The 17643-nt window shown below is 51.6% G+C and overlaps 1 protein-coding gene across 1 annotated transcript in view; it reads left to right on the top strand.

Moving 5' to 3' along the window:
* The window catches only part of LMTK2 (lemur tyrosine kinase 2), a 112164-nt gene that overhangs the window by 17961 nt on the left and 76560 nt on the right, over nt 1-17643 (top strand). The gene's annotated exons all lie outside the window — the stretch shown is intronic.

The following is a 17643-nucleotide window of genomic DNA, read 5'->3' as shown; positions in this document are numbered from 1 at the left end:
TAAAAGAACCCATCATATGCTCCCCCAGCCCATGGCAACCACCATTCTCCTTTCTGTCTATGAACTTAACTACTCTAGGAACTTCATAGAAATGGAATCATACCGTATTTGTCCATTTGTTTCTGGCTGATTTCACCGAGCACAGTGTCCTCAAGGTGAATCCATGCTGTAGCAGGTGTCAGAATTTCCTCCCTTGTAAAGGCTGAATAATAGTCCATGGTCCCAGGGGTGGGATTGCTGGATCTGCTTTTGTTTTTGAAGTGGGTCAGATGGGTGGAGAGCCAGGCTGTCTCAGCTCTAATCCTGGTGCAGAGCTGGGTGTAATAAATTACTTTATCTCTCGGAACCCGGGTGCCTCAACCGTGCAAGGGGAGGATGATAATAATAGTAGTAATGACAAGGTTGTTTTGAGAGACATTTAAAATTGTACATTTTGTATATGGGACAGTGTCTAGTGCTACGCAGCTTTCAATCATTGTCGCCTTTTTCCCCCTGTAAAATTCGGAGAAAACGGACGCATGCTTTGACCGTCCACCAGGGGTCGCCGCTGTCCGCGGTGCTGAATCCTGGCTGGGCAGTGCCAGCCTCCCGCCTCCACGCCTCCATCAGCTCCCATGATCTTGCCCCTCAGTATTCAGAGAAAAAAGCCTCCAGCTCTCCCCTCTCACCCAGCCCCTTTTTACTGTAAGGCCCCAGTTCTCTTCCTATGTCACTGCTTTAACTCAGGAAGGAGGACGTGTCCTCACGGCCCCATCCACAGGAGCCAGAGGCTGGGCCTGGGAGGAAAGAGTGTCCCTGCACGTTGGGTCAGAAAGTCCTGGTACTCAGCTCTTCACACCACCCAGTGAGTGTGATCACGGCTCCAAAATAGATGTGCTTGGCAGGGGGCCTGTGAGGGTGCCGAATGGGGATTTCACACGCCGGGCTGGTATCCGAATGCAGTGAGGAGCCAGGCCCTCTGCCTGCCCACCGTGTGTGCCAGGGCAGGGCTTCTCGTGGAGGTCCCAGGTTGTCTTTGCTTCTGACCCCACACAGGCAATAGGATCACGTGGTCCTGAGGAGGCGATCCCGGTCCCCAGTCTGGGAGTGTGAGCTGCTGAGGGCAGCTCTCCCTGGCACGTTTACCCCCTCCTCCCCCAGACTTAGCTTCCAGAGATGAACGAAGTCCAACTGTGACAAGGATCATACAGCCAAGGTCAAAATAATGCTGGTTCTCTTTCTATAGCTCCCAAAGAGCTGAAAACACATGTGCGTGCCTGTGAACAGACACACACACACACACACACACACACACCATAAATAACTACAGTTGACTTTTAGAAACAGAACCGCTCAAAACAAAGGAGGTTAATCGCAGCAGCACTTTTTGTGATTCTGAAATTTGACATCCGGTCAAGAGAAAGCTTTTCCCCTTGCCAATCCCAGAAGATGAAGCTGCCACCAGTGTCCCGCCCACTTCATATCCACCGTCCAATCTACTTGTGAGAAGTGGCCTCTGTCTCGGAGCAGGGAGAAGTACACCCAGTTTGTCGCTGACATCTCTTTGTTCAGAGGGGGGAATTTGGCATCGGTTTTGTACACCCCCACCCCCACCCCCGCCCTCCCTCGCAGGGTTCTCAGCCTCACTCAGCATGTCGGCATTTGGGGCAGCATCATTCTTTGTTGGGGGGCCATCCTGTGCATTGTAGGATGTTTAATAGCATCCCTGGCCACTGCCCACTCGATGCCCCGAGTACCCCCTCCCCCCAGTTGTGACAACATCGCCCCTGGCTGAGAATACAGCCCTGCTTGGGTCTGCAGAAATTAAAGATCTCGAAATAGATCAGACTTGGGCTTTTATCATGATAAACATAACACCGTAGTCCCCCCTTATCTGCTGGCGATACATTTCAAGACCCCCAGTGGATGCATGAAAGTGCAGACAGTACCGACTCTGTATATACTGTTTATTCCTGTGTGTCATACTTAAAGGAAGCACTTCACCGCTTCTCTTTGGCATATTCGAACTGCTGGGATCACTACTCCTGCGCTTTGGGGCCCTTAGTGAGTACAACAAGGGTGACTTGGACACGGGCATTGTTACGCTGTGACAGTTGGTCTGATGACCGGACAGATGATTCATGTCCCGGGTGGGAGGGAGCAGGCCAGCACGAGATTGCATCACGCAACTCATAATCGCATGCAATTTAAAATGAATGTATTGTTTATTTCTGCAATTTTCCCTTTCATATTTTGGACCATGGTTGACGGTGGGTAACTAAAGCCATGGGTAGGTAGGGACTATGTAGTACTAAAGGGGGGTCTGGCTTGGAAGGAATGCGGTGTGCACTGCAGGGAGCCCGAGAGGTCTGGGCAGGCAGGGCGATGGGTGCCTGACTCCAGGAGGAAGGGGCCCAGCCTCTCACGGTCCACTCCTGTCTCGCCATGTCCCTCTGAGCCACCCACCGCAGTAAAGGCCTCGGCTCCTCCTCGGTCAGGACCTGGATAGAGCCTGAGGGGATTTCAGGGCCAGCCGGTAGGAAGAGGGCACAGTGAGGGGCCTGGCCAGGGTGGCCAGGACAGAGACCAGACAGTGCTGAGAGGGGCCTGGAAAGCAGGTCACCTGATGGAGAGGCTGGGACCAAGGGGGCGTCTCCGTCCCTGCAGGAGGCACAACCTCAGGGCCTTAGCTCCGGGTTTACCCTCTTTCCCCAAGAGCAGGGGGGAGAAGACAAGTTCTTCTTCATTGAAGCTGCTCGTGTCCTGGTCGAGGCGCAAACGCTTTCCTGACCCGGTCGGTCGGCGTTCTTGCTGGATAAGCCTCCTGGAGGAGAAGGCTTTGTGATCGAAGCTGCCAGGTTCTGCAAGATACAGAGACCCGTAGGGATTATTTTTTCTATTTTTTTTTTGTTTTTAACTTGAGATACGGCCCAGCCTAAAAACCTGGAGCCCTGACCTCTGCCATTTCCAAGAAGGTGCTTGTAGGGTGTGTGTGTGTGTGTGTGTGTGTGTGTGTGTGTGTGTGTGTGTTTATTGGGGTAAAATTCACATAGCATAACATTAATCATTTCAAAGTGTACATTCACAATTGTTGTGCAACCGCCACCTCTATCTAGTTCTAAAACATTTTCATCGCCCCAAAAGGAAACCCCATGCCAGTAAGCTGCTGCTCCCCATTCCCCCCTCTCTCCCCTGACAACCACCAGTCTACGTTCTCTATATATGGGTTTGCTTATTCTGACTATTTCACACAAGTCGATCTGTCCGTTGTGACTGGCTTCCTTCACCTGCCCACCCCGTTGCAGCGTGGGCCAGGACTGGGCTCCTCTCGTGGCTGAACAATAGCTGATAGTACGTGTGGACCACATTTGGTTTTCCATTCATCCCGTGGCGGGCACTTGAGTTGTTTCCACCTTTGAGCTATTGTTGTGAATAATGCCGCTCTGAACATTGGTGCACAAGTGTTCATTGAGAACCGGCTTTCCATTCTTTGGGGTCTCTGCCCAGACGTGGACTTGCCGAGTCATGTGGTAATTCCATGTTTAACTGTGTGAGGAGCTGCCAAACCGTTTCCCACAGTGGCTGCGCCGCCTTCCGTTCCCACCAGCACCGGCGACGCGTGAAGTGAGATTCACACCCTCGCCAACACCGTTTTCCATTTTTAGAATGACAGCCAGCCCAGTGGGCATGAGGGACTTGGGGTTTTAGAGGAGGGATTCGGCACATTTTCATGAAGAGAATCATATCCAACACCCTCTTCTAGAGGAGTCAGGTATCAGTATAGACCAGTGATGGTGAACCTATGAGACGCGTGTCAGAGGTGACACGCGAACTCATTTTTTTGGTTGATTTTTCTTTGTTAAATGGCATTTAAATATATAAAGTAAATATCAAAAATATAAGTCTTTGTTTTACTATGGTCGTAAATATCAAAAAATTTCTATATGTGACACGGCACCAGAGTTAAGTTAGGGTTTTTCAAAATGCTGACACGCTGAGCTCAAAAGGTTCTCCATCACTGGTATAGACCTTTCTCTTACATGCTACCCCCAGGTGTGACTAACCACACTCAGAGCCGGGCATCTATTGCAGGAAACGGCTTCTGTTTTTATCTCCGTTTTGCAAATGAACTCCTGGAAGCTAGATGGCCATTGGATGGGAGTTAAGTGGCTGTTCTGTGTCCTGGGGTTTGGTAGGTGGCGGAGCAGAGGTTGAACCTGGGCAGTCTGAGCCCAGGGCCTGTGCACTTGACCTCAGCCCTGGCTGCCTCTCGAGGTGCTCGCCCCCTTACCTCCCAGCTGCCACAGGAGGAGCCCTGGTCTCCATGCAGGAGCCGGACCTGGGAGTCTGGGAGCCCAGCGATGGCCCTGGGCAAACCCACCCCCTCTGAGCCTCAGTTTCCTCATCCGAGAGCAAGAGGATTGGACTGAGTGATCCAAGTCACATCCCCTCTGACACCCCAGGGCCCTCCCCATTGGGGAAGAGAGTAGACCCCTCACTTTCGCAGCTGGACAGAGCAGGGCCGGTGTCCTCTGGGGAGGCGATATCGTCATCACCCTGGCTGGGCTACGAAGTGACAAGCAAGAGAGAGTCTTCATCCTGGACTCCCCAACCCGCTCTGGAGACCAGAGGCACCCTGAGAAACAGGCAAAGGGCGGAGGGAGCAAAGCCTCGAATTTTGGGCCGGTCCAGTGCTGGCCAGTCCACACCATGGTCTGGGGACCGGAAAAGCACTCCCGGTCACCACCCAGGGGCTGACTTGCACTGCTCCTGCCAGGAGGGCCCGCAGACTCGGAATCCCATCCAGCGCCAAGCCTGGAATCCATGACTTCGGCAAATCCCTCTCTGTTTAATCAAGAAGAGTGCGTCCCTGGACCTGCTGCCCATGCTGAGCTAATGCTTTGGAAATGGGTGTTAAGCTCGCAGCCTCGGGGGCGGGGAGGGAAAAGCTTTTCTGCCTTGTCACTGTGACTCTTTTCACAGGAAGCCAGAAATAGCCATGCTGGGAAGGGGGCTCTGCCTGGAAATGGCCAGCCTGCCTCCCACCCCCTGCCCAAGCAGGTCTCAATATGGCCTTTTTGTGGAACTCGAAAGGACTTATCTAATTAGCGGTTAGAGACCTTACAGACCCCTTCATGCCTGGCCGGGGCAAGTCCTCTTGTCCACAGTGAGCTAACAGGCTTCCCAGGCAGGAATCCGTGCAAACAGGTGACAGGGATGAGGTGGGTCTTGGGAGCAGCATCACCTCTGGATCTGTTTCAGATAAGCCTTGTGGGGGGTGTTCCAGGCTTTTCTATGAAGAAGGAATTATGGGTAATGCATGTATTCCTTGGGTAGTTAAACCTTAGTTTTTAAAAGGCCACTCGGTTGAAAACCATGGTTTTCTCCTGCGGTCCTTCGGAGCGTCCCGCTCAGCGGCTGTTCATTCTCTTTCTCTGGTTTGTTTTCTTCATCGACCTGTATCTTTGAAACTGTCTTACGTATTGGCTTACTTTGCGTGGGGGGTCTGTCTCCACTCAATAGAATGTAACAATGGCATCATATGGAACTTACTGTGCCAGGCATCATTCTAAGTACTTTGTATGTAAACTAATCCATTTAAACATCACAACAGACCCTAGGAGGGAATATTCCTTTACCGGAGAATATTTTTTCCATTGATTTTTACAGAGAGAATGGAGAAGGAGGGAGGGAGGGAGGGAGGGAAGCATTGATGTGAGAGAGGCACATCGATTGGTTGGCGCAGAGGCCAGGTGTCAAACCTGCAACCCAGGTACATGTGCTTAACCAGGAATCAAACCCACGACCCTTCAGTGCAAGGGCTGATGCCCTATGCATGGAGCCACACTGGCCAGGACAGGACTATTTCTTCAAATATCCCCATCTTATCTATAAGGATGCTGAGACCCAGAGAGATAAAATAATTTGCTCAAGGCCATCGTGCCAGGAGTTCAGCTCAGTCACAGACTCTAGAATCTGGCTCCTAACCACCAACCACACTGTTGCTGGGACCAAGTTGCTGGTCCTAAAGACACGTCTCAGGGCCTAGTGATCGCTCAAGGCGAGCTTCTTGAATCCCCACCCCCACCCCATGAGCACTGGATGGGGGGACGAGGGGAGGCAGTTGCGTCTGCGTATGCTGTGTCCGCAGATGCAGTTCCTGCCAGCTCATCCCAAGGGTCTGGCCTGAGAGAGGGTCCTGAGCTCACCAAGCAAGGGCCCCTTGGAGGTGCTCAGGCCCACCCTGGCCTCGGTCCTCCAATCAGTCCCCATACTCTCAGGGACTTGACATCAAAAATCATCCCTCCCGCCCTAGCTGGTTTGGCTCAGTGAACAGAGTGTCGGCCTGAGGACTGAAGGGTCCTGGGCTCGATTCCAGTCAAGGGCACATGCCCAGGTTGTGGGCTCGATCCCCAGTGTGGGGTGTGCAGGAGGCAGCTGATCAATGATCTCTCTCATCATTGATGTTTCTCTCTCTTTCTTCCTCTCTGAAATCAATCAAAATGTATTTTAAAAAATTACCCCTTCTACCCACAGAGTGTCGGCCTGAGGACTGAAGGGTCCTGGGCTCGATTCCAGTCAAGGGCACATGCCCAGGTTGTGGGCTCGATCCCCAGTGTGGGGTGTGCAGGAGGCAGCTGATCAATGATCTCTCTCATCATTGATGTTTCTCTCTCTTTCTTCCTCTCTGAAATCAATCAAAATATATTTTAAAAAATTACCCCTTCTACCCCATTGAGCGTTGATCTATGAACCAGGAGGTCACAGTTTGATTCATGTGCCCGGTCTGTGTTGTGGGCTCGATCCCCAGTGTGGGGTGTACAGGAGGCAGCCAATCATTCTCTCTCATCATTGATGTTTCTATCTCTTTCTCCCTTCTGCTCTGAAATCAATAAAAATATATATATTTTAAAAAATCATGTCCTTCCATGTTTCTGGCCACATACTTGGCCTTCAGGCTCCTCCTCGAGAAGCACAGTGGAATCCCCGAGCTTACCTTTGGGTGTTCTTGGGTGGGGCCCGCAGGTGTTCCAGAAGGTGCCCCAGCCAGGCCCTTCCTGTGGGATTTCCCACTTTTACACCATGTAAGCTGAGTCCATATGGGCCTGGCGTCCAAACGGGGCCGGTGTCAGCTGGGCCCACCGATCCTCGCGTCTTGCTCTTACTATCTTGAGAGAATGCTCATAGCCTTTGCAAATGCAACAGGGTAAGTGGCTGAATCTGGAGAAAGTGCATAGCAGATAGCATTTCTTATGATTTAAGCAGAAAGTGTAAACTTCTCCTGCCGCCCAGAGCCAAGGGCAGAGACAGTGCTGGGCTGTGCCCAGGGTGGGGGAGAGCCCCCCTGCGCAGCTGGCAGTGGTGGGAGCGGAGAGGCTGGAAATGTGCTAACAGGTCCTGCTGCGCAGACCGCGTCTGGGGAAGAGACAGGCCTGCACTATGCAGCTCACGTTTCATTTGGGGTGAAGGGACAGGAGCAGTGCTGACTCTGATGAAAGTGGAAAACGAAGGAAACATTGTAAAGGGTGGGACCCTCTGGTGTGTTCCTGCGTTGTCAACAGAGGGGTCCCTGCCAATGGGGGCCCTGCAGCTACTCACTGACCCTTGGGTTGGCAGACTTCCAGTTTTCCCATTAAATGTCAGAAAGGGAATCTTGTGCTTAATTTTTTTAGTTCAGTGGGTTCTTTTTTTAGAAAAAAATATTTTTATTGATTTCAGAGAGGAAGGGAGAGGGAGAGATAGAAACATAAATGATGAGAATAAATGATCGGCTGCCTCCTGCACCCCCCACCGTGGGGATTGAGCCCACAACTTGGGCATGCGCCCTGACCAGGAATCAAACCATGACCCCCTGGTTCATAGGTCGACACTCAACCACTGAGCCACACCGGCCGGGCTCAGTTGGTTCTTTTTAATTTAAAATTTTTTTCTTTTTATGTTAAAATACACATACCATGAATTTTACCATCTTAACCATTTTGAAGTGTATGGTTGAGTGGTATTAAGTACATTCGTCCATCCGTCCCTCCTCATAGCTCTTGTAAACCTGAAATGTTATACCCAGTACTTGTTGAAGAGCACTCCCACTTCTCCCCTCCCTCTAGCCCCTGGCAACCACCATTCTACTTTCTGTCTCTATGAACTTGACTATTCCAAGTACTTGACATAATTGGAATCATACAGCATTTGTCTTTTGGTGACTGGCTTACTCACTTAGCATAACGTCGTCAAGGTTCATCCATGCTGTAGCCTGTCAGAGTGCTCTTCCTTTGAGAGGCTGAATGATACCCACTGCATGTAAAGATCGCATTTTGCTTGTCCACTCATTCATCAATGGGCATGTGGGTTGCTCCACATTTTAGCTATTGTGAATAATGCTGCTATGTATGGGTGTGTACAAGGATCTCTTTGAGAACCTGCTTTTAATTCTTTTGGGTTGTACCCAGAAGAAAAATTGCTAGATTATATGATAATTTAATTTTTAATTTTTTTCTTGTTTTAGATCTTTTCTTGATTTTGAGCATTGTACTTGTAATCACTGATTTTTTTAAAATTTTGTTTTATTGCTTAAAATATTACAAAGGGTAGTACATAGGTCTCCTTTTTAATTTTTAATTTTTTGAGGAACATACTTTTTCCCATAGTGGCCGAACCATTTTACATTCCCAACCCCTTTACGTTCCCAGTTTCTCCACATCCTGGCCACACATTTTATTTTCTGGGGGTTTTGTTGTTGTTGTTGTTGTTTGTTTTTCTTCTAAACACAGTAGCCATCCTAATGGGTGAGAGGCGATATCTCATTGTGGTTTTAACTTGCATTATCCTAATGATCAGTGATGTTGAGCATCTTTTCATGTGCTTACTGGCCATGTGTATATCTTCTCTGGAGAAATGTCTATTCAAGTCCTTTGCCCATTTTAAACCAGATTATTTGTTTTTTTGTTATTGAGTTGTAGGAGTTCTTTACATATTCTGGATATTAATCCTAATCAGATAGATGATTTGCAAATATTTCCCCCACTCCAGGGCTGCCTTTGCACTTTGTGAGCAGTGTCCTGTGATGCACAAGTTTTTAATTTTGCGGTATTCCAGTGTGTCCATCTTTTACTTTGTGGCAAGTGGTTTCACTTAATTTTTAAAAAGCCATTTTCTCCTCGTCCCGCCTGGAGGACAGCAGGAACTTCCTAACTGGCTTCCAGTCTTCCCCCCCTTCCTGCTTCATCTCCCAGGTCTGTCACACGGCAGCTCACGCGGCAGCCAGACGTCCTTTTAAAAACGGAAGCCTTGGAATGAAGTTCTGATTCATGCAACACCATGGAGACAGCACGAAAACATTATGCTGAGCAACAGAGGACAAATAGTGTATGATCCCACTTATATAAAATATCTAGAATAGAGGGATTCGCCCACAGAGAGTAGAATAGAGGTTGCCAGGTGCTGGGATGAAGACAGGAACAGGGGAGTTACTGTTTAATGGGTACAGGATTTCTGTGGGGGGTGATGAAAAAGTTTTGGAAATAGATAGTGGAGATGGTTGTACGATACTGTGGATATAATGAATGACGCTGGATTGTACACTTAAAGATGGCCAAGGCGGCAATTTTATGTTATATGTATTCTACCACTTTTAAAAAATTAATAATGTACCCACACCCCTTGAATCGAACACTTTAAACGGGTGAATTATATGGTACATAAATTATATCTCAATAAAGCGTTTTTTTAAAAAATAATAAAAATGGAAACCTTGCCTGAGATCAGCACCCTCCTGGGTGAAATTGTTTACCTGACCAGGCCCTTGGTCACCTGCCACCCCCAGGACTCCTCTGACCTCCTCGCCTCCTTCGCACTCACTCCTCAAGCCGCATGGATCGATGGCTGTTCTCCCACCTGCGCGGGGCCTGTGCGGGCTCTGCTCCCTCTGCCTGGAGCGCTTCCCCAGGCACCTGCGAGACCCACCCCGAGTGTCCTGGCTTTGCTGAGTTCTCTGAGTCCCTTTGGAAAATTATTGAATTTGAGCCTGGTCTTGGGGACTCATGATCTAGAATTTCTTTTTGCAACAGTTTGGCAGCATCTTCTGTGGCCTGTGTAGGTGTCTGTGTAACACAGTGTCTGCTTCCTTCTGCCCGCCTTTTGGGGTCCACTCACGGTTCCAGTCCTACCCCCAGCATAGCCATTTAACACATTAAGCGCCCAGCCTGTTTTGTCTTTCGGATGGAAAGTATAGTCACCAGTGACTGACTGGGCACTTAACGTGGTAAGCTCCTGCTCTGTCTCCTGGGGTTCTCGGAGACCATCGGGGAGGTGGCCAGAGTGCACCCTCCCATGCTGGCTTGAGATTTGAGGACAAAATCTTGATGCATCAAAGAGTTGGGCTGGCCAGGCCACTTCTTAAAGTCGTGGAAGACTAAAAACAGGCCGCATGTCCAAAAGGAGAATGGCAAAGTGTGTTATGGCACATTTACCAGATGGGATGTTACACGGCTCTTAAAAATAGCACCCACGAGGACTGCAGCAACATATAACAAATGTCCATGGCATTTAAAGTAAAATAAGCAGGACCCGAAACGGAATCTGTGCCGACTAGGACTATGGGAAAAGGCGCCTGCAGCTGAACAGAGGGTGGGCAGGACGGGGAAGAGTGTAGAGTTGGTGTGGAGGATATTTTTTTGTTTTGTCCTTTGTCGTAAGTGATGATTGACAGAGATTGAGAGAGGGGAAAAGTGCTGAGCCTCACAAGGCCAGAGGCGGGGAAGGCGCCTCTGGAAGGGCTGTTGTGGGGGCTCCCAGGTTTCTGCAGGCTCTGCACGCGGGGGGCTGGGCTCCGCCGAGGGGTATGCCATCCGCACCCGTGTTTCCCCCAGCGTGAAACATGGCCCACCTACTTTATAGACAAGTGGGATTTTGTTGTTGTTGTTGATTATGGCACAGTATACCTCACATAAAACTTACCCTTTTAGCCATCTGTCACAAGTACAGTTCAGTGGGATTAAGTACATTTGCCTTGTTGTGCAACCATCATCCATTTGCAGAACTTTTTCACTTTCCCCAAACTGAAACGCTGCGCCCATTAAGCACTAACTCCCCATCTCTCCTTCCGAGGCCCTGGAACCCACCCTTGGGTTCTGTCTCAAAGAATTGGACTACTCTAGGGACCTCCTATAAGTGGAATCATACTATAGTTGCCCTGTGGTATCCATGGCAACCAGGGTCACTGCGTGGCTGGACCAGTCGTCAAGCGAGGCTCACGGGCGCCACCTGGTGGCCCTTCTGGTGGCGCGCTATGCGAGATGTCCCCAGGTGTGAGTCAGAGGGGCTGCTTTGGGGATCTCCTTGTATATAAAGATCTTAATTTACTTGATATTCTGAACTGAATTAACTTCATTATGGGCATCTTTTGTCCATATCTATAGCTTTATCTTCTATTCCATAATTGTATTTCATTATATGACTACATCATAATTCATTAACAGGTCCTTATTAGTGGAAAGTAGATTGTATATCAGCTGGGAATGTCTGTAGCAGCAAACCAGAATTCCCAAATAAAGTATTTCATTCAAAAAAAAAAAAAGAACAGCGTTGTCCAGTCGCCGGAGTCCCTTGTAGCCGCGCTTGCTGCCCTTAGGGCAATGGCGGCTTATTTCAGAAACTGCTTTCATTAAACTTCGGCTGCAGCCATTGACCATCAAGGGTTTGCCCCCCCTGCCCACCCCACCCCGTCTTCTGGTCCCCACAGCACGCTGGGAATTTAGGGGTGTATCTTCATGGGGACTCCCAGAACTCATGGTTACAACTCACTTGGAGACCCAAAGAGAGAAGAGGGAGTTATAACATGCCAGTGTGGGCTTTTATATAGCATATGGCCATTCTTTTATGTTTCATAAATGTTTTACTACTAAAAGTAACGTAACTTGTAGAATCATCTCACTACCCACACGTGACCAGAAGTAACATTTGTGTCTTTATCCTCCCGATATCCCCCTGCTCCGCTCATTTTTGAGGGGTTGGTTTCTTACAAAATTGGAAATTCACAGCCTCAGAGTGATTTTCCACGGGGACCTGGGTTACAAGCGCAGCTCTTCTGTTTAATTGCCATCTCGGGCAAATGAATGAATTTCTCTACAGTCCGTCTAACCTGTAAAATGGGAATATTGACTGCACCTACCTTGTAGGATCTCTGGGAAATGTTCAACCATCTGATGCATATAAAACTCAGCTGAAAACGTAGGAAGCAATAGAACCTCAGCTATCACTCAAATTACAGCAAAGCATAGCATGGTTTAATGACGGCATTCTGCAACCCACTGTTTTTCACTTAGTACAGCAAGAGCATTTTTCCTCCCTCCGTGCAGCACAGGTCCTCCCTCCGTCATCATAGTTCCTCCCTCCGTGCATGCCGTGTCCTAATTGCCCCAGTTGTAATGGATCGGGGCGGCCGCCTGGCCTCATTTACCCTAGTCACCTACAGAAACAGACCCGTCTGAGTACTGGGCTCTGGGACTTCAGCATGTACATGTGAGGTACACACAGCGAGTGGCAGCCCCTTCCTGTTAGTTTGGGCTTCTAGTTCTGAAATAAATGGAGGAGGAGGTCTGTGCTGGGACCTGCGTGTCGGGACCAGGAGGAAACACCAGTCGGTGAGGGGCATCCAGGGAGCCCAGCCCGCTCCTCCCCCTTTCCCCCCAGAGGAGGCCACCCACTGCACCCAGAGGCCTCGGCGGGACAGAGAGCGCCGGCGAGACTGCGCAGATCGATGGCTGAGACAGGTCCAGGCCGGCAGCGCTCGCCTCCACGCAGAGCCCCGGAGGGGAACATAGGTGCTGGCTAAATGGAACAGAACAAGCCTTCAGTTATAATGCCTCCCTGGGGCTGGGGGGGGGGAGGGCGGGTTTTGGGGGGATGGCTAGACTGACATTTCCATCTGCAGAGGCTCCCAGCACGGGGGACAGACAGTGAGTAAAAATAAGCCAGCGAATAATGATGGGGCCCTGAGAAAGGGAAGCCATGTGATGTGATGGGGGGTGACAGGAGGTGCCCCGTACAAAGGGTGGTCAGGGAAGGCTTCCTTGAGGAGGTGGCATCAGAGTTGGGGCCCGAACGGAGGACGGAGTCACGGAGCAGGGTTTGTAAACCTCAGCATGGTGGACGTTTGGGGCAGGAGAATTCTTTGCTGTGGGGACCGGCTGTGCCTTGTGGGGTGATGAGCAGCCTCCGTAGCCTCTACCCACTAGATGCCTGTAATGCCCTTCGTCCCCGCCCCCCCCCAAAGTTGTGACAACGGGAAATGTCATCAGACATCGCCGAGTGTCCCCTGAGAGGCAGAGTCACCGTGCAGATGCTCTGATCCTGAGGATGACGCTGGGGGCAGGGACAGGAACAGGAACAGTAACCGTGAAGGGGCAGAGGCAGGTGTGCCGGGAGCAGTTTTCAGAAATGGAAGTTTTCAAGGAAACAACAGTTCGTGGTGGAGTCCGGTGAGAGAGGCGGTGAAAGGAGAGGGAGGCAGGGGAGAGGGAGGCAGGGCTGGCCACGTCCGTGACAAGACCACGCTGGATTTAACCTGAGGCAGGAGAGTAAGACGCTGGGAACATTCCTTGCCAAGCAGAATGGGGAAACCGAGGCTGAGAGCTGAGCCTGCTGGCCGAGCACTTCACAGCCAGACACAGGTCACCTCCCTAGAGGTAACATCCAGGCTCCCATTGTATTTCAGCTCCAGGCCCAGTGGCTGAGTGTCGTCCCATGCACGAAGAGGTCACTGGTTCGATTCCCGGGAAGGGCATATGCCCAGGTTGTGGGTTCCCTTCCCAGTGGTGGGTGGGGGAGGGAGGGGGCATTCAGTAGGTACCCAATGGATGTCTCTCTCCCTTCCTCTCTCTCTCAAATCAATAAAAACATAATAAAGAAACAAACTAGGTGGGCGCTGGCAGGACCAACTACAGTGATTCATGACCCTTTGCCCTGGCTCCAACCAATCCGTAGAGACCATGACCCTGGAAGGCACAGCTGGAAAGCTGATGAACAGGCTACTGAGATCCTGCCCTAGACCTCCCTCAACTCCCAGCCTTTAAAACCCTCCGAACAAAGACCCAGCGCTGCTCTCCTTCCTGGGAGCCTGCCCGCCCCTGCCTTTCCCTTCCCCCTCTTCCCCCACAGGCACGCATCCCTGCACTGCAAGGGGCCAGGAGACTGCAACCAGGGGAGCATCAGGCGGGGGCAGCCCTTCCCAGGCTGGCCCCCTGAGCCTGTCTCCAGGGCCCCCTTTTTAAATTTTCTTATTTTAAATCCTTATTGTTGAAAGTATTACATATGTCCCCTCCCCTCCTCCCATTGGCCCCTTCTAGCCCGCCCCGCCCCCAGGCCCTCACCACCCTATTGTCTGTGTCCATGGCTTGTGCCTATATGCATACAAGTTCTTTGGTTGATCTCTTCCCACCCACCACGCCCACCTTCCCCCTGAGATTCCGCAGTCTGTTCCCTGCTTCCATGTCTCTGGTACTAGTTTGCTCATCAGTTTATGTTGTTCTGCAGACAAGTTCTTTGGTTGAGCTCCTGTCACACAGCCTCTTATCCACCCCGTCTTCCTCCTGAGATTCGACAGTCTGTTCCCTGCTTCTGTCTCTGGATCCATGTTGTTCATCAGTTTCTTTTGTGCATTAGATTCCACATATGAGCGAGACCATGTGATACTTGTCTCTGTCTTCCCAGTGAGCCGAAGCAGCCCAGCAAGGCCCATTTCCCCACCCAGTCTCTTCCTGCTGCTGCTTCTATCCTAGGCCCTTCCTCGTTTCACTGTCCCCAACTGTAGTAAACATCCTCTAAAAGTTGCCTGGACTCACCCAGCCGGTGTAGCTCTGTGTGTTGAGTGTTGACTCATGAACCAAGAGGTCACTGGTTTGATTCCCGGTCAGGGCACATGCCCCGGTTGAAGGCTTGGTCCCCAGTAGGGAGCGTGCAGGAGGCAGTTGATCAATGATGTTTCTCTCATCATTGATGTTTCTATCTCTCTCTCCCTCTCCCTTCCTCTTTCTAAAAAGTCAGTAAAAACATTAACTTAAAAAAAAAAATCACCTGGACTCGTGTTGTGAAATCTTTCCTGAGCGAAGTCAAGAGCTTATAACACTGCCGCCAGCCCTAGGAAGACACACTCCGGGCCAGTCCCCTTCCAGGAACATTCTGTCAAGTGAAGACACTGGAGAGAAGGGGGTGGCATGTGACCTGGCCTGAAAGATCCCCTCCAGATGCGGGGCTGGGGGGGGGCGGACTGGGGATGAGTTTCCTGGGGCCGCTGTCACAAATTCCCACAAACTGGGTGGCTCAAAACAACAGAAACATACTCTCTCATTCTGGAGGCCAGATCCAAATTCCAGGTGTGGGCCTGGCCGCGTTCCATCCGAGGCTCTGGAGGAAGAGCCTTGCTTGCCTCTTCCAGCTTCTGGTGGCCCCAGGCACCCGGTCCTGGGCTTGTGGCTGCTTCACTCCCATCTCCGCCTCCATTGTCACATGGCCTTCTTCCAAGCGTCCCTCTGTGCCCTTTGGAGGAGCCTTGCTTGCCTCTTCCAGCTTCTGGTGGCCCCAGGCACCCGGTCCTGGGCTTGCGGCTGCTTCACTCCCATCTCCGCCTCCATTGTCACATGGCCTTCTTCCAAGCGTCCCTCTGTGCCCTTTTCTTCTTAGAAGGACACCAGCCATTGGATTTAGGGTCCATCCTAAATCCCGGATGCCTTCCGCTCCAGGTCCTTAACTAAGGACATCTGCAAAGACCCCGTTTCCAAATAAGGTCACATTGTGAGGTTACGGGTGGACGTGGGTTTGGGGGGACACTGTTGAGGAAACCTAAAGGCCTGCTACTATCTCCAGGCAAGCGTTGGTGGGGCCTGGCCCTGGGACACCAAGGAGATGGAGAGCCAGGGCAGGCCAGGCCGTTCAGGCCGCAGACACCGTCCAGGGCCAGTGTTTGGCACATAGACCCAGGCCTTGCCTCCCAACCTGTCCCAGGGCGGGCAGGGGGCAGCCCTCACAGGGCCGGGATTCAGGCCCCCTTCTCCCGCTCTGGGGCCTGGGGCTCCGCTCCCTCCCTCCAGCTCTCCGGGGCCCTTCTGAGCTGGGAGGTTCGCCCCTGGCTCCTGCCTTCCTCCTGAAGCTCCTGTGAATAGTTTTCTTCAAGAACAGGGGTTAGGAGCCTTTATCTCGGGGCCAAGGGCAAAAAGAAGAATGTCCCTGGCACTCCCGGGCAGGCTGCCCTCGCCCTCCGCGCGCGCGGGGCTGGGCTGGTTTTTCAGGTTTCGGTCAATGGAGGGTTTTTGTTCTCCACAGAAACTGAACCAAGGGCCTTGTGTCCCCTGTCCTGTTGGGGCATAGTGGGCATCGCTGGCCAATCAGCCCAGGTGTTCTTGGTGTGCCCCTCCCCCACTCCCAAAGCCTCAGGCCTCCGGGAGTGGGTGTGACCTCCCTGGGAAGGAAGCTCCGCCAGCCGCCAGCAGGAAGCCTGGCTCCCACCCCAGGCCCCTCCACGTGATTATTCGACAAGACAAGCGGGGGTAGGGGCCGCCAGGGCAGGCCAGCCTGGGGGGAAGGAGTGGAAATGGCAGGAGAGGTCAGGGTGGGGATGGGGGGTGAGCAGGGCCAGGAGGAGGGGCACATTCCCCCTGACACCCTGGAACGAGTGTTGTGACTTGGTTGTGACTTGGGTGGCTCATGTACTCCCACCGAGCCCCACTCTGTCCGAGCTGCTGGAGTGTGGTTCGTGTTCCTTGCATCGGATTTGAAATGGCCCTCCTCCGCTCCTCCCACAACAAAGCAGGGCCATTATGTCCACCTCACGCCTGGTCCCCAGAGGCCTTGTGCCGGGCCTGGACCAGGACGTATTCTCCTGGAAGGAAAAGAACAGCTGAACCCAAGTTGGTCTACACCATGAGGATGTTTATCTCACGTAGCAAGGTGTCTGGAGGGGTGGCTGGGCGGGTCCAGCTGCCGCCAGGGGCAGCAGGGCCAGCGGTCGGTTGGAGCCCAGGAAGGTTCCCCGAGTGGCTTCGAGATGGCCAATGCCCTTTAGGTGTCTCTTCCCGACACCTCGCTTCCATGATCGCCTATCTTTTCTTCCTAATGTCCCTTAGGAACAAGATGTCTGAACAGAATTATACCACATGGTCATGTGTGAGCCAATCCCTGGCAGGGACACTGGAGTTATGTGACTGGCAGAGACTAATCAGGATCCACTCTGTGGAGTTGGGGCTGGGGTTGGGGCTGCCCTCCCCACCTCCCCACCCCCACGGCCCTATGGAATCCGAAGAACAGCTGAAGAAAAAGTGGGATCTGCCAGGAAGGAGGAGGAGGAAGGTGCGGAGTAACCATCATGCCTGGCCAGTGCTGGTTTCAGATCCTCAGTTAATAGAGGGCGCCACACTCCAGCCTTCCCCGCACAGGCTCCCGTTGAGGGTGGACAGGGATGCCTGTGTGGACCAAGGGGCCACATGCTGACCTGACAGCTCAGGGAAGGCCTGCATGGCGGTCTTGCAAACTCAGAGACCTAAAGTCACCACAAAGGATGGTCTGAGAATTAAACTTTATTTTTTTTTATTTATTTTTTTTAAATTAAATCTTTATTGTTCAGGTTACATTTGTTCCTCTTTTTTTCCCCCCCATAACTCCCCTCCTCCCAGTTCC

The sequence above is a fragment of the Myotis brandtii genome, unplaced genomic scaffold, assembly GCF_000412655.1.
Source record: "Myotis brandtii unplaced genomic scaffold, ASM41265v1 scaffold6, whole genome shotgun sequence".
NCBI lineage: Eukaryota > Metazoa > Chordata > Mammalia > Chiroptera > Vespertilionidae > Myotis > Myotis brandtii.
This window is presented reverse-complemented; position numbering and strand designations above follow the sequence as displayed.